We start from the raw sequence: 25,365 nt of genomic DNA, 5'->3' as shown, positions 1-25,365 counted from the left end.
CTTGCCAGCCTACCCCAGTCTAATAATGGCCATTGTCGGCAAGGAACATGGATAGGTATAACTTATCAACAGAGGGGGATAAGAAAAGCCAGTTCAATCTGCCAGCCAGTTAGCCAACTATCAAAAACCAAATTAGCCTATCTAAAGACATGCGTTTAAAAACAGGGGTTTAGTTAGCACACATTTGCAAATACATACGTAAGCCACAGAGCCACAGAGCCACATCACGGCAAACTGAGTATCTGTGGTCCTAACTCTATAAATCTTGAGAGTCCAATGCAGGTTCCTCCTACAAGTACCAACTGTTTCATTTACCACATTATTGTAATTTCTTCCTTTGTAGGCTTGTCTCACACACACACACCACTAAAAACTTTGATATCTTGGCCCTATCCTCTATTGAAAACCTCACAATATGCAAAGTGTAACCTATGCTTTTATCCCACTTCTACCCTTCTAAATTAAATGCTGCCATTGCCCTTGTGTATCTCCTTACACTTAGGAGATGTGTTAGTTCTCTGTTTCCACAACATATAAACCTCTAGGATATGTAGAGATATTATTCTCCCCCTAATTTAGCTTTATTTATTTATTTAGCTTCATTTATAATGATCAGACTCGTAAGCAGGTACCATTGTACAGCTTTGTAAAGCTCTTATTATTTTTATGGACTTTTTAGTGGTCACTCAGATAAAATTGGAGGCTATGGATGGTAGGCTACAATAGACAGGTAAGGTTTGTCATTTATAAAGGCAAGGCTTAAGATTATTCTGTTGGAAAAAATAAAACATGAACAATCATGACTTATTTATGGAGATAACCATATCATTTTATATAACTTGGCCCCATAAAGGTAACATTTTAATAACTTGGTTCCTTTACGGAAATGTTGACAAATAGCAGAAGTACCCTTAGGCCTTTGTCAATCTTCGGACAATCATGGCTTGTTTATAGGATACAAGGCGAACAAAGGAATCTTCAGAGTGAACCAGGAATTTGTCATCACAATGAGCTTGATGGACTTCATAAAGCCTTATTAATTTGTTTGTTAACTTTCCTACACCAATCAGCTAATTCGTATTTTAATAAACAGTCATTGTTCTGAAGAGTTTCACACCTATTGAGAAACTGGGAACTGTACTAAAAAGAACATTTTGTTTCAGTTCCTGACCAGTTCTAATTACCTCTGAGATCTGGGTATAAAATCCATCTGAAGAGCTGATAATCAGAGCTATATTCCCAGCAGACATGAAGGTGGTGGCATCTCTCTTCCTTCTGGGGACAGTCCTGCTCCCAGCAGTGACTGCATGTAAGTTGACCTATGCTGTGACTACTCTTCCTTCCAAGTCTTTTATTCCTCCCTCTATTTGTAAATGTGTGTCTAACTCTTAGAAATGTATCATAAATGAAGATTTAAGACTTCAGCAAACCTAGTGTGTTTATCTAGAACACCCATCATCTTAAACGTTAAAGCTAACCTCCAAGAAAATGATTCCAATTATCACAATTCTGTGTTATTTAGAAATCATTAAACGTATCAGGTAGTATAAGTACATAAAACTGTCTTGGTATTAGCGTCTGGTAGACTACTCACTGCAAGAAAGAATGGTAGCACTGGGAGATAATCAGGAGTGCTGGAAGCTCATTAGCTGGCATAGAATCAGTAGACAAGTGGAGAGAACAGAGGGATGAGCTCATTACCTTGCTGTTACTACTTCCTCATCTAGTCACAGCGGAGAGCTGGGAAGGTGACCAGTCTTCATTGCATAACTGCAAAGTAGTAATCATCGCCCCTCTGGAAATGCTCTCTAAATCTTGATCCTTGGCTGTTATTGGGTGCCAACCTGAGAGCACATCCTTCCTCTACAGCAACCTTTTTCAACCTATTCAACACAGAGGAACCCTTGAAATTACTTTTTGGTTTGGGGAACCCCTGCTAAAAATGACTGTATCTACAGCCCATGACAGTCTCTCAACCAGGGTGCTCAGGCCCCCTGGGGTGCCTTCAGGTTTCTTCAGGGGTGCATTGGCAAAATGTCTAAAAATTGCCCAAAACTTATATACAAGCCAGTGGGTAGAACAAGCCCACCTTTTATGTACACAAAGTCACAAGTTTTCATTGTTCACCATTATGACCTTCTAGCCGCCGGTGTCCTGACAACCAATGACATCATAAGTTGATAAGGAGGATGTCAGTTGCCTGCACAGCACCCTAGTCTGACCCTCCCCTGCCCCTCTCCATCAGTGCTGGGGGTTACATTAGCTCAGTGATGGAGAAAAACTGAGGGAGAAGAGAACCACTGGAATACTACTCAGTACCAGTGTGCAAAAGTGTATTTGCTTTGGAAGAATAAATCATCTCTAATGCTGGGTGCCCTATGTAACAGAACCAGACCCTGGCTGCACTTGGGTATTTCCATTAGACTCCTGATTCCCCGTCCGAACACAGACCAGACACCACTCTTGAAGGAAAACCAGGAAAAATAGACTACTTTATTTTAACACAGATACAAGATATATACACAGGGCGGGGCAATACATACCCAGTAACAAGAGACACATCAGCAGACAGTCCCATCAGGGGGAGGGCTGCCGGAAAAACCCCCCACCAAGCCAATACACACAAACACATACATCCCATAATAGTTTGCTCCCAAGCAAGACACACAATAGAACAATGGGATACAACCACATGGCATTAAACAATGAACAACCTCCCCACCCCACCTATACATGTCTACACAATATCATGACATATCACCCTGCACCCCTAACAGGCACAGGGTGACTTACACATAAGAGGGATATGGGGAGCTGAGACAGGGGTCTCCCCACCTCTCTACAGTGAGCTGTGTTCCATGGGCCCCCCACCCAAAGTGACTCCCGTCACACCCTACATACAGTATGTGGATGTTGCTGCGTTATATAAAACTTTTAGAATAGTTTTTCACATTTTGGAATGGGGTGCCCTTTTAAAAGTATGGACAGTCTTGAAGTACCCCGTTTTAGAATGGGGAACCTCAAAACTGTCCATAATTTTAAAGGGTGCTTCGGGACTGTCCATAATTTTAAAGGGTGCCTTGACTAAAAAAAGGTTGAGAAGCACTGGCCCATGATACATTCATGTGATGATCAGTGGAAAGAATATTCCTTACACTTGTGGTCATTGAGAAGAATTACCCCCTTATAGATAGCTAAAAATATCAATGGTGTCAGCTGGAACCTATCTGAGAGGCAGATATTGCTTGTTGCTCAAGGAACCCCTAGCAACCTCTGGAGGAACCCTAGGGTTCCATGGAACCCTGGCTGAGAAACCCTACTCTACAGGATAGTTTCCAGAGGAATAAACAGAGCACACACCAATAATGTCACAAATGCTTAAAGTGTTTATCCTAATAAGACAAGTTCACAGCATGACTTCACACCTGTTATCCTCCCACTCCAACATGTTTCTCCCCAAAAAAGGGCTTAATCGTGGAGACATATCTGACATATCGCTCAAGCAAAGAGCTTTTTCATGTAGACATGCCTCCATAATTAAGCTCTTTCCATGGGTGAAACACATGGGTGGATGACAGGTGGGTAGTTGTGAACGTGTCTTATCTGATTAGACAGCTTTAGCATTTGTGATATCATTGGTGTTCAGTCCATTTATTCCTCTTTGCAGAAGAGAATAACCAAGTCACCAACCTCAATCTGTGAGGCAAGGCTGTATATCTCTTGGGATGGATGGTCCTTACAATTCAGTGTTAAGTGATTAAAGAGGAACTTCATCCTACCTACCTCCCTAAAAACTAAAAATCTTCAACACTGTCTAAAATACAAGAAAAAAAATAATTATTGTATGGAATCCTTCCAAATTTCTCCCATACTGCCATCTTAATGGACATCTTAATCTACCTCCCCACCTAGCCTCCCCCCCCCCTATCTCCCCCTCATCTCTTCCCTCCTCTGACCTCGCAACCGCACTGCCCCCCTCCACACCCAAGGCCCCGCTTACCATAACCCCCCCAGCTCTGCACTCCTTCAGCCCCGCTACCACTGAGGAAGTCACCAGGGTCTTCTCAGAAGCCCGCCTCACTACCTGCCCCATGGACCCTATCCCCTCTCGACTCCTCCGGTCACCCCCCTCTTCCCTCATCTGCTCCCTCACCCACATCTTCAATCTCTCCCTCTCTACCGGCGTATTTTCCTCCCCCCTAAAGCATGCGCACATCACCCCCATACTCAAAAAGCCCTCCCTGGACCCCACTGACCCAAACAACCTCAGACCCATCTCCCTGCTGCCACTCACTTCCAAACTCCTGGAGCGCTTAGTCTACGACCGCCTAAGCGCCCACCTAACTGACAACAACCTCCTTGATCCACTACAGTCCGCCTTCCGTCCCCTACACTCCACCGAAACCGCCCTCCTCAAAATCACCAACGACCTATTAACCGTCAAAGCCAAAGGCGACTACTCTGTCCTCCTCCTCCTGGACCTCTCCGCGGCCTTCGACACAGTTGACCACCCCCTCCTCCTTAACCTCCCTGGCGGTATGATTATTTCAGATTTTTGGTGCTGAAAGCGGTACCATTTTTTTGCATGGAAATATGTATTTTTTTTATTGTAGGCTGTAATTTTTAGGAAAAACTCACTGAAATCTGTCCGAACAAGAGTCTAGTAAACATCCCGGGTATGATAAAATTTGAAACACAAAATCATAAATTATAATTTAATAAATAATCATAAAAATAATATAAAAATAATAAAAAATTTAATTCAATAATATAATCAAACCAAAAACACTGAAATGTGAAATAGAGCGCCAAGTTCGCACATTGCTGAGCTCAGTCGCAAAATCGTTTTCAGTTTCTGATGACGAATTTCCCCCACGAATCATTATCACTCAATTCTGCAAGTGGTTCTGATTTACTATCGCTGTTCTCTAGCTGATCTAAACCGCTTTTGACCTAAAGGGACACTTTTTGGACGCCATGGACATTTCTCAGTTTCCAGGCAGAAAGAACAGACAAAATGCAGGCAGGGCACAGGACAAAGCACTAGGGACAAAATGTATGTGAAATAGGTTGAAACAGCAATGTTTTACTATGTAAAATGTAAAAAAAAAAAAATGACATTTTTTAAAATTTTTAAATTTCCCGCCGCCGGCGGCGGCGGCGCCTGTACGTCCCGACGTCACAGGGACAGGACACAGAAGCCGGATGCCGGCATCGGCCGGAGGAGATGGCCGGGGACGCTGCAGGGGACACATCGTGGGAGCGCAGGGTAAGGTAAGTGAAGAACACATGCCGGAGCAGCGCCGCATGGTATTCCCGAGTGTAGATCGGGGTTACCGCTTTTGGTACTGAAATGTTACCCCGAGCTACACTCGGGAATACCGCCAGGGAGGTTAATAAACTACTCTCCCTTGGCATCAGAGACACCGCTCTCTCCTGGTTCTCCTCTTACCTATCCCGATGCTCCTTCAGCGTTTCCTACAATGGTGCCACCTCCCCTTCCCTCCCCCTCTCTGTTGGGGTCCCCCAGGGCTCTGTCCTTGGACCCCTTCTCTTCTCCATCTACACCTTCTCCCTTGGCAAACTCATACACTCCCACGGCTTCAACTACCACCTCTACGCTGATGACACTCAAATTTACCTCTCCACCCCCCACCTCACCCCCACTTTCTCCGCCCGCATCACTCACCTCCTAAACGACATCTCTGACTGGAAGTCGCTCCATTTCCTCAAGCTTAACCTCTCCAAAACCGAGCTTCTCGTCTTCCCCCCTGCCCGCGCCCCCCCCCATCCTATCCAAAACTACTAACAACACTACTAGAGATGAGCGAATCGAACCAGGCGAACCGGAATTCGAGTCGAATTTCAGGAAATATTCGATTCGCGGCGAAACCGAAATTTTGCCTACTTCGGGTGCGCGAATCGAACATTTCCCGATCAGCCGGCACAAGTGTCCCTGCAGTGAGCTCCGCTATTTCTGACAGTTCTCTGACAGAAGGAACACATGTTTAGCGGTTGAAACATTGTATCTATTAGTTTCCATTTAGGATACAGATGTTTCAACCGCTGTACATGTGAAGAAGCTGTGAGAGAACTGTCAGAAATAGAGGAACTCTGCACATACACTTTTTGCCGGCTTGGAATTATTCTTCTTTTCATCCTACTTCTTCTTCTTCTTCTTCTTCTTCTTCATCCTCATCCTCATCCTCTTCTTCTGAGGATGAGGATGAGGATGAAGAAGAAGAAGAAGCAGTAGGATGAAAATAAGAATAATTCCAAGCCGGCAAAAAGTGTATGTGCAGAGTTCCTCTATTCTGCAGATACACTTAGAGGAGCTCTGCACATACACTTTTTGCCTGTTTGGAATTAATCTTATTTTCATCCTACTTCTTCTTCTTCTTCTTCTTCTTTATCCTCATCCTCAGAAGAAGAAGAAGAGGATGAAGAAGAAGAAGAAGAAGAAGTAGGATGAAAATAAGAATAATTGCAAGCCGGCAAAAAGTGTATGTGCAGAGTTCCTCTATTCTGCAGATACACTTAGAGGAGCTCTGCACATACACTTTTTGCCGGCTTGGAATTAATCTTATTTTCATCCTACTTCTTCTTCTTCTTCTTCTTCATCCTCATCCTCATCCTCAGAAGAAGAAGAAGAGGATGAGGATGAGGATGAAGAAGAAGAAGAAGAAGAAGTAGGATGAAAATAAGAATAATTCCAAGCCGGCAAAAAGTGTATGTGCAGAGCTCCTCTAAGTGTATCTGCAGAGCTCCTCTAAGTGTATCTGCAGAATAGAGGAACTCTGCACATACACTTTTTGCCGGAAACCGCTGTATGGAGGGAATGTCCCAGAACTGTCATAAATAGTCTATTTCTGACAGTTCTGGGACATTCACTCCATACAGCTGTTTCAACCGCTGTATGGAGGGAATGTCATAGAACTGTCAGAAATAGACTATTAATGACAGTTCTGGGACTGTCCTTCCATACAGCGGTTGAAACATTGTATCTATTTGTTTCCATAAATGGATCCATTTAGATACAATGTTTCAACCGCTGTATGGAAGGACAGTCCCAGAACTGTCTATGGATCCATTTATGGAAACAAATACATACAATGTTTCAACCGCTGTATGGAAGGACAGTCCCAGAACTGTCATTAATAGTCTATTTCTGACAGTTCTATGACATTCCCTCCATACAGCGGTTGAAACAGCTGTATGGAGTGAATGTCCCAGAACTGTCAGAAATAGACTATTTATGACAGTTCTGGGACTGTCCTTCCATACAGCGGTTGAAACATTGTATCTATTTTTTTCCATAAATGACATTCTGCAAATACACTTAGAGGAGCGCTGCAGATACACTTTTTGCCGGCTTGGAATTAATCTTATTTTCATCCTACTTCTTCTTCTTCATCCTCATCCTCATAAGAAGAAAAAGAAGAAGTAGGATGAAAATAAGAATAATTCCAAGCCGGCAAAAAGTGTATCTGCAGCGCTCCTCTAAGTGTATCTGCAGAATGTCATTTATGGAAAAAAATAGATACAATGTTTCAACCGCTGTATGGAGTGAATGTCCCAGAACTGTCATAAATAGTCTATTTCTGACAGTTCTGGGACATTCACTCCATACAGCTGTTTCAACCGCTGTATGGAGGGAATGTCATAGAACTGTCAGAAATAGACTATTAATGACAGTTCTGGGACTGTCCTTCCATACAGCGGTTGAAACATTGTATCTATTTGTTTCCATAAATGGATCCATTTATGGAAACAAATAGATACAATGTTTCAACCGCTGTATGGAAGGACAGTCCCAGAACTGTCATTAATAGTCTATTTCTGACAGTTCTATGACATTCCCTCCATACAGCGGTTGAAACAGCTGTATGGAGTGAATGTCCCAGAACTGTCAGAAATAGACTATTTATGACAGTTCTGGGACTGTCCTTCCATACAGCGGTTGAAACATTGTATGTATTTGTTTCCATAAATGGATCCATTTATGGAAACAAATACATACAATGTTTCAACCGCTGTATGGAAGGACAGTCCCAGAACTGTCATTAATAGTCTATTTCTGACAGTTCCATGACATTCCCTCCATACAGCGGTTGAAACAGCTGTATGGAGTGAATGTCCCAGAACTGTCAGAAATAGACTATTTCTGACAGTTCCATGACATTCCCTCCATACAGCGGTTGAAACAGCTGTATGGAGTGAATGTCCCAGAACTGTCAGAAATAGACAGAAACTGTCACAGAACTGTCCTTCTTCTCATCCTTCTCCTTCTTCTCATCCTTCTTCTCATCCTTCTTCTCATCCTTCTTCTCATCCTTCTCCTTCTTCTCATCCTTCTCCTTCTCCTTCTTCTCATCCTTCTCCTTCTCCTTCTTCTCATCCTTCTCCTTCTTCTCATCCTTCTCCTTCTCCTTCTTCTCATCCTTCTCCTTCTCCTTCTTCTCATCCTTCTCCTTCTCCTTCTTCTCATCCTTCTCCTTCTCCATCTTCTCATCCTTCTCCTTCTCCTTCTTCTCATCCTTCTCCTTCTCCTTCTTCTCATCCTTCTCCTTCTCCATCTTCTCATCCTTCTCCTTTTCCTTCTTCTCATCCTTCTCCTTCTGCTTCTCCTTCTCCTTCTTCTCATCCTTCTCCTTCTTCTCATCCTTCTCCTTCTTCTCATCCTTCTCCTTCTCCTTCTTCTCATCCTTCTCCTTCTTCTCATCCTTCTCCTTCTTCTCATCCTTCTCCTTCTCCTCATCCTTCTCCTTCTTCTCATCCTTCTCCTTCTCCTTCTTCTCATCCTTCTCCTTCTCCTTCTTCTCATCCTTCTCCTTCTCCATCTTCTCATCCTTCTCCTTCTCCTTCTTCTCATCCTTCTCCTTCTTCTCATCCTTCTCCTTCTCCTTCTTCTCATCCTTCTCCTTCTTCTCATCCTTCTCCTCATCCTTCTCCTTCTCCTTCTTCTCATCCTTCTCCTTCTCCTTCTTCTCATCCTTCTCCTTCTCCTTCTTCTCATCCTTCTCCTTCTTCTCATCCTTCTCCTTCTCCTTCTTCTCATCCTTCTCCTTCTCCTTCTTCTCATCCTTCTCCTTCTCCTTCTCTTTCTCTTTCCTCATCTCCAAGGGCATTTAAATTAAAGGTACAGTGTTCTGCACTAATTTAAAGGCTCTCTGAAGCCTAGAAACCCTTTTTATATGTCATCTTCGTAGCGAAGAAATTCGCATCGAATCGAATTTCACACTGGAATTCGCCGAATCAGCCGAATCGAATTTTTGAGAAATTCGCTCATCTCTAAACACTACCATCAATCCCGCCCCGCAAGCCAAAGTCCTTGGCGTCATTCTGGACTCAAACCTTTCCTTCCAACCTCATGTCAAATCACTTACAAACACATGCAGGCTCCACCTCCGCAATATCGCCAAAATACGCACCGTCCTTACCCCAGACACCACTAAACTACTAGTACACTCCCTGATTATCTCACGCCTTGACTACTGCAACTCCCTCCTCACCGGCCTACCCCAGTGCAGGCTCTCCCCGCTTCAGACCATCCTGAACTCAGCGGCTAGACTCATCCACTCCACCTCTGCCACCCCCCTCTGCCTATCCCTCCACTGGCTCCCTACCACCCTACCCGTACCCTTCACTCTTCACAGGACCTCCTTCTATCTTGCTCCCTGGTCTCCTCCTCACATGCACGTCTGCAAGACTTCTCCAGGTCCTCCCCCATCCTCTGGAACTCACTACCCCAATCCATCAGACTGTCGCCTTCCCTCCTCACCTTCAGGCGCTCCCTGAAAACCCATCTCTTCAGGGAAGCCTACCCCACCCTCACCTAACTGCTGCTCTCCTTCATTCCTCCTACCACTCCATCCCCCACAGCCACTTCCTCCTGTACCACTACCCCCTCCCTCCTAGATTGTAAGCTCGAAAGAGTAGGGCCCTATAACCCCTCGTGTGCTGTTTGTAGTTGCTGTAATGTTTCATGTATTGTCCCCCCCTCTATTGTACAGCGCTGAGCAAACCCTTTGGCGCTATATAAACTCGATGTAATGTAATCTTACAAACTGCACGCCATGCCTAGCCCCAGGTATCTAGCAGAGACTGACATTCAGTATCTAGGCATGAGTCAAAGCTGAAATGCTATGCAGAGCCCACTAAAGGGGGGGAGGTTAAGTGTCACTGCTCTGGGGGGAACACATTGCTGATCTGATTCATCCATTTGTATTTAGGATTTGGAGTTAGGAAGAAAAACATAGAAAATGTAAAATCAATACTGAGCCCTTTAAAGAGATGGGGGGGGGGGGACTTCTCTGAAGATAAGCAAGTTCTGCTCTGACTCATTAATTTGTGTGTATTAAATTTGGCTTGAGCTATTGATCTCTGTATACAACCGATAAGGCTAACCTTGAAAAAATTGACAAAAGAGCCTGGGGCCCCTCCTTGCCAGCTGCTAATTGAAATATGAACTATACTGTACATTTTTTTTTACCAAACTCAGAAGCTCAAGCTTAAATTAGGACAAATTTCTAAATAAGATAGAGTAGTGTCCTCCCCCCCCCCCCCTCTCATCCTGACCACTGCATGTAGCTCTGTCAGAGGTTTTAATTATAGAGAAAAGACGCAAAAGGAAACAGCTTCTGGTCTGCTGTGATCTCTGTAGATATCATCATTGTAAGTTGTGGGATATTTGTATGATTTGAAGTATGTCTGTAGAATTAATTTCTACTGCATATGGATGTGGTGGCAGGAATTTCTATGGCTCATGTTTTGGGACCCCTCAATCATATGATAACTCATGATGACTCATGGGCAGCTCTTCTGTAGCCTCACCTTCAGTGGGTGGAAGAGACCTTTTCCAGGCTGCAGGCAATAGCATATGGCTGTATACAAGTGGTGGGAATGAAAACAGCTACAGGAAAAAGACAGACCCATCACCTGAATGCCATATCCACAGCACCAACCACCTTTCACTATCCACAAGGGGCAAGCTGCAGGAATAATTTAAAGGTGGCGGGTGGACAGAGTTACTGTATCAGTCCAACTCTGGCATACAGAGTGACCCAATGTACCTAAAGGAGGTGAGCATGAACTGTAAATCTGAGTGAGCAAAAGTTCGTATTCAACAATGTCCTTTTACTGTGTATATTGGCAAAATGAAAGCCTATAAATGTGACCACCATTGGCCTCATTCATGTATTTGAGTTTGTCATGCCTAGTGTAGAGTCCCTGACTGTCCCTTTTTGTCTTTTTTAACAGTAAGAAATTCGATGTGCCCACCCTGGGAGGCAGTCTGCGAGTCAATAATAGATGAATGTGGGCAAAGTCAGTCCTGTCCCTTGGGAAAGGTGTGCTGCAGTGAATGTGGATGGAAATGCCGTGATCTATTTGTACCAGGTACAACAGCTAAGAAGCCCAGTGATAACATAGTTACATAGTTATGCCAAAAAAAGTCCATCTAGCTCAACCAATAGAAGCAAATAAATACATATAAAATAGTAAACCTCCATATACACAATCCTATAGCCACAGTTGATCAGAGGAAGGCAAAAAAACCTTCAGGAAGCATAGTCCAATTTAATCCAGGGGTGGAAAAAATATTAATCCTTCCTGATCAACTACCTCTGCTGTTATCACCCCTAAATGATAGTACCCAGTTACATTTGGACATTTAGGAATACATCCTGCTCTTTTTTAAAACAATCTGTTGAGTTGTCCAGATGTAGTTCTTGAGGGAGTCTATTCCACATTTTCACAACTTTTACTGTGAAGAAGTTTTTCAATATGTGGAGGTTACAACTCTTTTGCCGCAGACATATTCCCCCTTATGTATTATACATGGTGATCATATCCCCCCTTATGTAATATACATGGTGATCATATCCCCCCTTATGTATTATACATGGAGATCATATCCCCCTTATGTATTATACATGGAGATCACATCCCCCCTTATGTATTATACATGGAGATCATATCCCCCTTATGTATTATACATGGAGATCATATCCCCCTTATGTATTATACATGGAGATCATATCCCCCCTTATGTAATATACATGGAGATCATATCCCCCCCTTATGTATTATATATGGAGATCATATCCCCCCTTATGTATTATACATGGTGATCATATCCCCCTTATGTATTATACATGGAGAACATATCCCCCCTTATGTATTATACATGGAGATCATATCCCCCCTTATGTATTATACATGGAGATCATATCCCCCCTTATGTATTGTACATGGAGATCATATCCCCCTTATTATACATGGAGATCATATCCCCCCTTATGTATTATACATGGAGATCATATCCCTCTTATGTATTATACATGGAGATCATATCCCCCCTTATGTATTATACATGGAGATCATACCCCCCCTTATGTATTTATGCATGGAGATCATATGCTCTGTATGTATTATACATGGAGATCATATCCCCCCCTTATGTATTATACATGGAGATCATATCCCCCCTTATGTATTATACATGGAGATCATATCCCCCCTTATGTATTATACACGGAGATCATATCCCCCCCTTATGTATTACACATGATGATCATATCCCCCCTTATGTATTATACATGGAGATCATACCCCCCCTTATGTATTATACATGGAGATCATATCCCCCCTTATGTATTATACACGGAGATCATATCCCCCCCCTTATGTATTATACATGGAGATCATATCCCCCTTATGTATTATACATGGAGATCACATCCCCCTTATGTATTATACATGGAGATCATATCCCCCTTATGTATTATACATGGAGATCATATCCCCCTTATGTATTATACATGGAGATCATATCCCCCCTTATGTAATATACATGGAGATCATATCCCCCCTTATGTATTATATATGGAGATCATATCCCCCCTTATGTATTATACATGGTGATCATATCCCCCCTTATGTATTATACATGGAGAATATATCCCCCCTTATGTATTATACATGGAGATCATATCCCCCCTTATGTATTATACATGGAGATCATATCCCCCCTTATGTATTGTACATGGAGATCATATCCCCCTTATTATACATGGAGATCATATCCCCCCTTATGTATTATACATGGAGATCATATCCCTCTTATGTATTATACATGGAGATCATATCCCCCCTTATGTATTATACATGGAGATCATACCCCCCCTTATGTATTTATGCATGGAGATCATATGCTCTGTATGTATTATACATGGAGATAATATCCCCCCCTTATGTATTATACATGGAGATCATATCCCCCCTTATGTATTATACATGGAGATCATATCCCCCCTTATGTATTATACACGGAGATCATATCCCCCCCCTTATGTATTATACATGGAGATCATATCCCCCCTTATGTATTATACATGGTGATCATATCCCCCCTTATGTATTATACATGGAGATCATATCCCCTTTATGTATTATACATGGAGATCATATCCCCCCTTATGTATTATACATGGAGATCATATCCCCCCTTATGTATTATACATGGAGATCATATCCCCCCTTATGTATTATACATGGTGATAATATCCCCCTTATGTATTATACATGGAGATCATATCCCCCCTTATGTATTATACATGGAGATCATATCCCCCTTATGTATTATACATGGAGATCATATCCCCCCTTATGTATTATACATGGAGATCATATCCCCCCTTATGTGTTATACATGGAGATCATATCCCCCCTTATGTATTATACATGGAGATCATATCCCCCCTTATGTATTATACATGATGATCATATCCCCCCTTATGTATTATACATGGTGATTCTATCGCCCTTATGTATTATACATGGAGATCATATCCCCCCTTATGTATTATACATGGAGATCATATCCCCCCTTATGTATTATACATGGAGATCATATCCCCCCTTATGTATTATATATGGTGATCATATCCCCCCTTATGTATTATACATGGTGATCATATCCCCCCTTATGTATTATACATGGAGATCATATCCCCCTTATGTATTATACATGGAGATCATATCCCCCCTTATGTATTATACATGGAGATCATATCCCCCCTTATGTATTATACATGGAGATCATATCCCCCCTTATGTATTATACATGAAGATCATATCCCCCCTTATGTATTATACATGGAGATCATATCCCCCCTTATGTATTATACATGAAGATCATATCCCCCCTTATGTATTATACATGGAGATCATATCCCCCTTATGTATTATACATGGAGATCATATCCCCCCTTATGTATTATACATGGAGATCATATCCCCCCTTATGTATTATACATGGAGATCATATCCCCCCTTATGTATTATACATGGAGATCATATCCCCCCTTATGTATTATACATGGAGATCATATCCCCCCTTATGTATTATACATGGAGATCATATCCCCACTTATGTATTATACATGGAGATCATATCCCCCTTATGTATTATACATGGAGATCATATCCCCCCTTATGTATTATACATGGAGATCATATCCCCCTTATGTATTATACATGGAGATCATATCCCCCTTATGTATTATACATGGTGATCATATCCCCCTTATGTATTATACATGGTGATCATATCCCCCCTTATGTATTATACATGGAGATCATATCCCCCTTTATGTATTATACATAGTGATCATATCCCCCCCTTATGTATTATACATGGAGATCATATCCCCCTTATGTATTATACATGGAGATCATATCCCCCTTATGTATTATACATGGAGATCATATCCCCCCTTATGTATTATACATGGAGATCATATCCCCCTTATGTATTATACATGGAGATCATATCCCCCCTTATGTATTATACATGGATATCATATCCCCCCTTATGTATTATACATGGTGATCATATCCCCCTTATGTATTATACATGGAGATCATATCCCCCCTTATGTATTATACATGGAGATCATATCCCCCTTATGTAATATACATGGAGATCATATCCCCCTTATGTATTATACATGGTGATCATATCCCCCTTATGTATTATACATGGTGATCATATCCCCCCTTATGTATTATACATGGAGATCATATCCCCATTTATGTATTATACATGGTGATCATATCCCCCCTTATGTATTATACATGGAGATCATATCCCCCTTATATATTATACATGGAGATCATATCCCCCCTTATGTATTATACATGGAGATCATATCCCCCTTATGTATTATACATGGTGATCATATCCCCCCTTATGTATTATACATGAAGATCATATCCCCCCTTATGTATTATACATGGAGATCATATCCCCCCTTATGTATTATACATGGAGATCATATCCCCCTTATGTATTATACATGGAGATCATATCCCCTCTTATGTATTATACATGGAGATCATATCCCCCTTATGTATTATACATGGAGATCATATCCCCCCTTATGTATTATACATGGAGATCATATCCCCCCTTATGTATTATACATGGAGATCATATCCCCCCTTATGTATTATACATGGAGATCATATCCCCTCTTATGTATTATACATGGAGATCATATCCCCCTTAAGTATTATACATGGAGATCATATCCCCCTTATGTATTACACATGGTGATCATATCCCCCCTTATGTATTATACATGGTGATCAAATCCCCCCCCCCTTATGTATTATACATGGAGATCATATCCCCCCTTATGTATTATACATGGAGATCATATCCCCCCTTATGTATTATACATGGTGATCATATCCCCCTTATGTATTACACATGGTGATCATATCCCCCCTTATGTATTATACATGGAGATCATATCCCCCTTATGTATTACACATGGAGATCATATCCCCCCTTATGTATTATACATGGAGATCATATCCCCCTTATGTATTACACATGGAGATCATATCCCCCCTTATGTATTATACATGGTGATCATATCCCCCTTATGTATTATACATGGTGATCATATCCCCCCTTATGTATTATACATGGAGATCATATCCCCCTTATGTATTATACATGGAGATCATATCCCCCTTATGTATTATACATGGTGATGATCATATCCCCTCTTATGTATTATACATGGTGATCATATCCCCCCTTATGTATTATACATAGAGATCATACCCCCCCTTATGTATTATACATGGTGATCATATCCCCCCTTATGTATTATACATGGAGATCATATCCCCCTTATGTATTATACATGGAGATCATATCCCCCCTTATGTATTGTACATGGAGATCATATCCCCCTTTAATCTCTTCTTTTCAAGTGAGAATACATTCAGTTCCTCTAATCTTTCCTCATAGCTGATCTCCTCCATGCCTCTTATCAGTTTGGTTGCCCAACTGTCTTTTTGTGAATTGGTGCCCAAAACTGAACTACATATTCCAGATGAGGTCTTACTAATGATTTGTACAGATGATGTCTCTTTCTTTGGGTCAAAACTTCTTTTAATACAAGAAAATATTTTGTTAGCTTTAGAAACCTCAGCTTGGCATTGCATGCTACTACCAGAACACCCAGATCCTAACTATCTTGATTTAACTGTATTTAAGAAGTGGACTTTTAGGTGCCCAATGACTGAATGTATTTTGGTCTAAATTTATAAAGAAATTTCTTTATATTAAATATGTTTTATAACAGAAAGCAGAAAAGATTTTCTAATTTCATTTATATAGCAAAAAAAAAATGGTGATCAAATACCACCAAAATAAGTCTCTATTTGTGGGAAACAATTATATAAATGTAATTTGTGTATAGTAATGCATAACAAAATCATTGCCAGTTGAAGTAGCTGTCAGACACCGCCTGGCGGTACCTCTAGCTATCCACAGGACAGGATTCCCCAGAGCGCGGAGTCTAAGCCCCAGTCTGCTTGTTCACCAGGGCCTCTGATGGTGGGGATGGACTTGGAGCAGACAGTGACCAGGTCGCGGCCCCTGAGTACACCCGCCTGTGGTAGAGGGATTCGCCAGAGGTATATACAGGTAGAGAGCCTGACGTGAAGAGGTGGAAAGGCCTGAGCAGTGATAACCGGATCCTTGCAGGACGGATGGATGGCAGAGTAGTGAGCGTGGTCAGACGGGCCGGTTCGGTAACAGTGGGGTCAGCGTAGTACAAGACAGCAGGCAAAGAGTAGTCAGGTCACTCGCCGGGTTCGGTAACAGGAGTTCAGATCAATAGGAATATCCAGGAGAGAAGTCAAACGAGCCAGGGGTCAGAGCAGGAGATAGTCAGCAGAGGTCAGGATCAAGCAGGGTCAGCAACAATCACAACAGCAGATACACAGGAACAGGAACACAGGATAATTAGACCATACGGCAACTAGTGTCTGTGCAGGGCTGGTTTAAATAGGGCGCCCTGCGCCGTCATTGGTGCCAGGCGCACGTCCGTTGAACGCGAGTGCGCATGCGCGGCCACCGCCGCCGCCCAGGTCCTAGTGCCAGTGGATTAGGGCGCATTGGCGTTCTGCACATGCGCAGATCCGTGCGCCGTCGCGCTTGCTGACAGTAGCACAGTTCTGAATAGCAAAAAAAATTGGTCTGGCCATGAAAGGGGTAAAACCATTTGGAGGTCAAGAGGCTAACAACGGACACCCTCATATTACAGGGATATGTGAAACTATAAAGCCCCCTTGGTATCACAAACATATAATTAACAACATTAATATAAAGTTACATTGAGTAAACATGGGGCATCGGCCTTTATTATAAGATAAACAGCTGCAATGTCTGAGAGATCTGGAAACTCAGTGTGTTTCGAGAAGTCTGCTTCTTCAGAAGGTCAGTAGTACACTAAATTCGCAAAACATGACGATTATATATTGAAAACATTATAGTAATATTAAAGTAAGCTTAAAGTGTTGCTAAACCCCCCCGGGGAATTAAGAGGGTCTGGGCCGGCTGGGAGCCCTGAGCTGCATCCCATGACTGTACACCGACACAATGCATTGTAGGAATTGTAGTGCATCCCTCACCACAGAGCCCCGTCTTGTCCCCCAGCCCTCTTTTCTTAACCCAAATTACCCCACCCAATCATGGCACAAATTCCCACCCCCCTCCTAGCAATAATTTCCACCCCTAATCCCCGCTCCTAGAACATATCCCCCCAATTCTCTCCTCCTAGCACTTTCGCACCCCAATCCCCCTTCCTAGCACATATCCCCCCTTCCAATCTCTGCTCCTAGACATATCCCTCCTTCCAATCTCTGCTCATAAACATATTCCCCCCATCCCCCCTCCTAGCACATATCACCCCCCAATCCCTTCTCCTAGCACATATCCCCCACAATCCCCCTCCTAGCACATATATCCCCACCAAACCCCTCCTAGCATTTATGTCCCCACCAATCCCCCTCCTAGCACATACCGCCCTTCCGATCCCTGCTCCTAGCATCCCCCCCCCCCCAATCCCCACTACTAGCAAATATTCCCTCTTCCATTACCTGTTCCTGGCGCATAATCCCTCCAATCCCCCTTCCTAGCACATATCCCTCTGCCAATCTTCCCTCCTAGCACATACCCCCCACCAATCCCCTCCTAGCACATATCCCCCCCACCAATCCTCCTCCTAGCACATATCCCACCACCAATCCCCCTCCTAGCACGTATCACCCACAAATCCTCCCTCCTAGCACATATCCCCTCTAACACCTGCTCCTAGCACATATGCCCCCTTTCATTACCTGTTCCTGGCACATACCCCCCCAATCCCCCTCCTAGCACATATCACCCTTCCATGACCTGTTCTTGGCACATATTCCCCCAATCCCCCTCCTAGCACATATCACCCTTCCATGACCTGTTCTTGGCACATATCCCCCCAATCCCCCTCCTAAGCACATATCACCCTTCCATGACTTGTTCTTGGCACATATCCCCCCAATCCCCCCTTCTTCACATATCCCTTCACCAATTTTCCTTCCTATCACATATCCCCACCAATCCCCCTCCTAGCAAATATATCCCCCCCACCAATCCGCCTCCTAGCACATACCCCCCCATCATTCCCCCTCCTAGCACATATCATCCCCCAGTCCTCCCTCCTAACACATATCCCCCCACCAATCTCCCTCCTAGCACATATCCTCCCCCAATCCTCCTCTTAGAACATATCCCCCACCAACTCCCATCCTAGCACATATCCTCCCTCCTAGCAAATATATCTCCACCAATCCCTCTCCTAGCACATATCCCCCCACCAATACTCCCTCCTAGCACATACCCCTCCCAAGCCCCGCTCCTAGTACATATCCTTTCCAACACTTGCGCCTAGCACATATTCCCCCTTCCATTACCTGTTCCTGGCACATATTCCCCCCAATCCCCCCTCTTAGCACATATCCCCCCAGTAATCCCCCTCCTAGCACATATTCTCCCCCAATCCTCCTCTTAGCACCCCCCCAAATTACCCTAACCATCACAAATAGCCTCCCCCCTCTGCAAACCTCTCACTACAAAGACACAGGACAACACTCCTTCATACAACACTTTACACAGGGCTGTGCACTCCCCCTCCTGTCAGTGGAGCACTGCTTCATACAGCAGATGATATAGGATTGCTAGATCGATCGTATGTCATCTGCTGTATAGAGGAGAGCTCCACTGATGGCCTACACCCTCTACTGGCTCTCTCTCCTCTACCACTGCAACCCACTGTCTAGACTTTACTGATCACAGCTTACAGCACCAGGCTGCCCTCTCCTGTTCTGGCCCTAAGTGTGGGAATGGAGGAGGGTGGCAAAGCTCAGCGGACCAGGTACAGTGTAAATGGTGGGGCCGGCCATGGTGTCACCCTCTGGCGGCTGTCACCCTGGTACAGTCCATACCCCCCCGCACCCCATAGCGACACCACTGACATATAAAATATGAATAAACCCAAGTCTACATGCAGAAATGTAGGTTTTAAAATTGGTACATACACCCATTTGTAATTAAACCTTCAAAATGTGTGTTCACTGATTTCAAAACCTACATTTCTTCAAGTAGACCTGGGTTTAATTACTTCTTACTGTATATGTTACACCAGTTTTTTTTTTTTCATTTCTTTATAAAATTTTCCAATACAAAAGGGTACAACCACCCATTATAATTAACACACACCAATTTCGTAAATCACTTTTAAAATTTCTTACCTCCCACCCCACCACCCATATACTCTCTTCCTAAATTACCCCTGTCCATCTCTGGATTTACTTAAGTAACTTAATTTTGACTCCTCTAGTATTTATCTATAAATATCTGTATCCCATTTCCCTTTCTCACCCATTTTCACTTATCATGTTCTTCTTCTTAGTGCCACCAAGGGCCTGATCCTTAAGTTCTGGAAAGTGTTGGAGCCACCCAGAATTAGGGATTGGTTAAAGAGAGTGGAAAATATTTTAGGGTGGAGGAGCTGTGTCATGCGGTAGAAGATAAAAAGTAAGAACTTGGGAAGGTGTGGGGCTGTTGGTTAGAATTTAAAACATGTAAGAGATATTTGGAATGGATCGGGAGTTAGGAGGAGAAAAAATTTGATAGAATATGACGAAGATACACCATTTCTTATTATTTGCCTCCCTCCCTTCCTGTTTTGCCTCCAGTTTGTCCCCATGCTCGCCCCTAAGGAAATCTGAACCAATTTTATCAGCTCAGAAAGACCAGTGATAACAGAAAAACCTTTACACGCTATAGAAAAACATTTTTCAGAACCCAAATATCAGAGGCATCCAGTGCGGGGATAAAGTACATAAATGCGCATTATTTGCTGATGATATACTGATGAATATTTCATCACCAATAACTACAATTCCAAATTTACTTGCAACCCTACAGGTTTTCTTTGATATCTCGGCCTTAGTGGTTGATCGCACAAAATCCCAGGCCATGAGTTTGTCCTTGGACAGTCAGACTTTAGGGGACGTGAAAAGATATTTCGAGTTTACACGGAGAGAGGATGCATTACCCATAGCTCCCAACTGTCCCTGATTTCAAGGGACTGTCTCTCATTTGGAACAAAGTCCCTCTGTCCCTCTTTCCTCCTTGTGACGGGAGTCACTTTGGGTGGGAGGCCCATGGAACCCAGCTCACTTTGGAGAGGTGGGGAGACCCCTGTCTCAGCTCCCCATATCCCTATTATGTGTAAGTCACCCTGTGCCTGTTAGAGGTGCAGAGGTGATATGTTCTAATATTGTGTAGAAATGTATAGGTGGGGTGGGGGGTTGTGGATTGTTTAATGCCATGTGGTTGCATCCTGTTGTTCTATTTTGTGTCTTGCTTGGTAGCAAACTATTATGGAATGTATGTGTTTGTGTGTATTGGCTTGGTGGGGGGTGTTTCCGGCAGCCCTCCCCCCTGATGGAACTGTCTGCTGGTGTGTCTCTTGTTACTGGATGTGGATTTCCCCGCCTTGTGTCATTTTGCAGGGAGGGGGAATTGTTCCCTTGAATGTATATATCTTGCATCTGTGTTAAAATAAAGTAGTCTTTTTTCTGGTTTACTTCCAAGACTGGTGTCGTCTAGTCTTGAATGGTCAGCGGTGGTGTCAGTGGCCGGTGTTCGGACAGGAAGCGGTATTATAACGGAAGTACCCAAGAGGAATCGGGGTCGGTTCCATTACACTCCTCATTTGTCCCTCATTTTGTTCTGATCTCTATAGTTGTATAGAAAATGCACTACTTATCAATCAAAAAGTTTCCCGGTGCTAAACATTTCATCCAATTTCTAAATTGTTGCATTTGTAAATTCCAAAAGGCAATATAAAGGAATAGTAGTGGCAAAAAAAGCACTTGTGGGTTTAACCAGTCATTTTTTTTTGTACAATTCTCCTTTAAGGGGAGGCATGGCATGGGGTGTACCCCATGCCTACATACGTTTGCTTTTGTCCCTCATTCCTATCTCAAAAAATTGGGAGATATGCTTTACCTTATCTGGGTTTTTCTTGACACCATTGTAAAGCACTTTATACCAGCATAACTACCCCTCCGCTATTCAAAAATTGACAGCTGACTTGACTAGATGGTCTATAAAGCCCCCTTCATGGTTTGGTAGGTTGCATATTGTCGAAATTAATATTTTGCCCCAGGTACTGTATTATTTTCAAACTCATTGGATAGCCTTAAATAACTTGGATCTTATTCTGTTTCAACGGAAGCTGTTTAGGTCCCTTTGGTGGGACATGAGACCCAGGGTGAATAGACAGACGCTCTTCGCTCCTAAAACAAGAGGCGGCCTGGGGGATCTCTGGAAATAATTTCAAGCGCACAATTGGCCCAATTTGTCTGCTTTCATACTCACAAACCGTTAATGCCCTGGATGTCCACAGAGTACTCAGCCACTCCCCACAGGCCTCCTAGCCAGCTGATGTGGCTACTGTCAAAAGCAAGACCGCCTAGTCTTTATCCCATCCTTGTCTTTTCCTTAAGCTTCTGGAACAGACTCAATAAATCCCATCATCTTCAATCAGCCCATAGCCCCCTTGATCCTATATTGTCTAATCCATTGTTCACCCCTGGTCTCAACCCTTTCAAATGGTGGAGAAGTAAAGGGTTTCAGCGCAGAGGGAACTTCTGTGTGGGGCGGGAGGTTTTTTTGCTCCAATTATTACGAAAGAGATACCAACTCCCCAACACAGAGGTCTACCAGTATACAGAACTACTTAATTTCGTACAGTCAGTACAACAATTAGGGGATATTGCTAGCCAGACTGCCTTTGAATCTGTACATAGAACATACAACAAACATTATGGTTTGATATTACTTAATTTACTATATGCTAATGTCATCTTCTTCTAAACAACAGTATCTGCTAAAATGGGAATAGGACCTGCAAGTAGAGTTGGATCTTGCAGATTGCCAGAATTTAGCGGGAAATGCATCCAGAACATATACTAATACTTTGCTTATAGAATCAAATTACAAAGTGCTACTTTGACGGTATATGGTTCCATCGAGATTGGCCTTCTACATCCCAGGAGTCTCCCTATGCTGCTTTAGAGGCTGTTCCCAAGATGGTTCATACCTCCATATTTAGTGGGAATGTCCGAAAGTCTGTAGATTCAGGATTCAGGTCTGCAATTTTTTCTGCTCATTAACGGGCACGAATCTTAAGAACAATCCACAAAAGGGCTTAACGGGCAACCCAATTTTAGAAATTCTGTGATGCGTGAGGAAACTGATCTCTTTCATCTTCTTGGTGGCCTGCATTGTGATAGGTAAGTCATGGAAATCCCCCACAATACTGTTTGATCTGATTAAGGCCAAGCTCTCAGCCATTCTAAATGATAAAATTCTACAATTCAAAAAGATTTGGAGCCTGGATTACTGTAACTATCTTGTAGGGAATTTGTAGAGTCTGAAGGAACTTCTGGAGTCCAAGTTTGGAGTATTATCATTGCACTGTACAGTATACTTACTCTTCTTTTTTTCTTTTCTCTTATCTTCTTGACTACAGATTGGTTATCTGGAGTCTAGGAGCTCTTCTACTCAATGGGGGGGGGGGGGGGGGTAGATGTAAATGCCTCAGGCCTCCTCCCATTTTGTTTGTTATTGTTGGTTGATTTAGATGGGTAATAATTCCCCCTGTTAAACATTTGTTTCTGTTTGATGTGCATTACCTGAAATCTGCCAATAAAAAATACTGGAAATGAAAAACATTTTTCTGAAGGTCTGTTACACTAGAGGTCCAATGTTACCATTCACAGGTTCGGGTTCATTAATACTGGACTTGTTATGATGACTTTCCAGTACATGGACCTCTCCTCTCACCTTTCACCATTCTCTATAGGACCTCCTCCCACCATCACTCCACCAAAAGTGAAAGGGGAAAAGTTCTTCAACGCCATATTATTGTTGTGCTACCAAGATAGTAGAAATGAATACCTTTCATGAATGGTTTGTAGAGCGTTACCAACTTCCCTTCCATCCTCTCTCCACAGAACCACCTATAAACTGCCAAGTGTGGTCCAAAATCTTTCCTTGGAAATGTCTGCAGGGACCCCTGGAGCCAGTGGTAGCAATAGGTGAGAAAGTAAACAAAGAATACTGAACCAATCACATCAGCCTCTGCACCAGAAGAGCTTGCACTCTAAGATCCCACCACAGTCACACACTATTATTATTATTGTTTCTCATTATTGTCTTTCCAGACAAAAAATAAGAAGATATTGAAGACATTTGTGGACCAGCAAGAAATCCCTCCACATAGGAATTGTCTTTAAATAAAGAATTCTTCAATCCTAATATAACAATTTCTGTTTTCTTTATAAATGAAAAATTCTGACTTATAACGCTGAGTTTTCTTCACACAATACAGAGGGGTCACCATTACCAACAATGTGTCAGGATTTAAAGCAGAACTCTGGACACAAAAACTTTCCTTAATAGCAATAGAGGGTATAAACTGCAAAAAAAAACAAAACAAAACAAAAAAGGACTGTGGGAGGGACCAAGAAGGCTCCACCTACTATGAGCTGTTTGCAGAAATGTACAAGAGGGGGTGGAAACAAGACCAGTTACCCTATACAAGGAGAGATAGTAGCAGTGAGCTATCTTTATTACAGGAAGTCCCACATTGAGTATGGAAAAAATACATAAAGCACACCAAAATTCATGAAGAATTCACATGATGAATGGATTGAGAAAATATTTGATAAATTTGGAAATCAGCCTCTAACTATTTGTATCTTTGTTCAACTATATACCGCCCACTGTCACTATCATCCAAACTCCTCTCCTGTACAGACTGCCCACTGTCATATCATCCAAACTCCTCTCCTGTACAGACTGCCCACTGTCATATCATTCAAACTCCTCTCCTGTACATACTGCTCACTGTCATATCCTCCACACTCCTCTCCTGTACATACTGCCCACTGTCATACCCTCCACACTCCTCTCCTGTACATACTGCCCACTGTCATACCCTCCACACTCCTCTCCTGTACATACTGCCCACTGTCATACCCTCCACACTCCTCTCCTGTACATACTGCCCACTGTCATACCCTCCACACTCCTCTCCTGTACATAATGCCCACTGTCATACCCTCCACACTCCTCTCCTGTACATACATCCCACTGTCATATCCTCCACACTCCTCTCCTGTACATACTGCCCACTGTCATACCCTTCACACTCCTCTCCTGTACGTACTGCCCACTGTCACATGCTTCACACTCCTCTCCTGTACATACTGTCCACTGTCATACCCTCCACACTCCTCTCCTGTACATACTGATCACTGTCATACCCTCCACACTCCTTTCTTGTACATACTGCCCACTGTCATACCCTCCACACTCCTCTCCTGTACATACTGACCACTGTTATACCCTTCACACTCCTCTCCTGTACATACTGATCACTC

The 25,365-nt window shown here is 42.9% G+C and overlaps 1 long non-coding RNA gene across 1 annotated transcript; it reads left to right on the top strand.

Annotated features, from left to right (window-relative positions):
• Positions 1–1,172: 1,172 nt before the first annotated feature.
• On the top strand, positions 1,173–24,246 carry LOC149438574 (uncharacterized). The gene is made up of 4 exons (XR_016307890.1): positions 1,173–1,309; positions 11,260–11,397; positions 23,935–24,018; positions 24,145–24,246. It is a non-coding gene; the product is annotated as an uncharacterized LOC149438574 (long non-coding RNA).
• Positions 24,247–25,365: the final 1,119 nt, after the last annotated feature.

Source organism: Staurois parvus, unplaced genomic scaffold (assembly GCF_062004578.1).
Source record: "Staurois parvus isolate SC_StPar_1 unplaced genomic scaffold, SC_StPar_1.0 ptg001181l, whole genome shotgun sequence".
NCBI lineage: Eukaryota > Metazoa > Chordata > Amphibia > Anura > Ranidae > Staurois > Staurois parvus.
The sequence above is the reverse complement of the archived record's forward strand: the minus strand, read 5'-3'. Positions and strand labels throughout refer to the sequence as shown.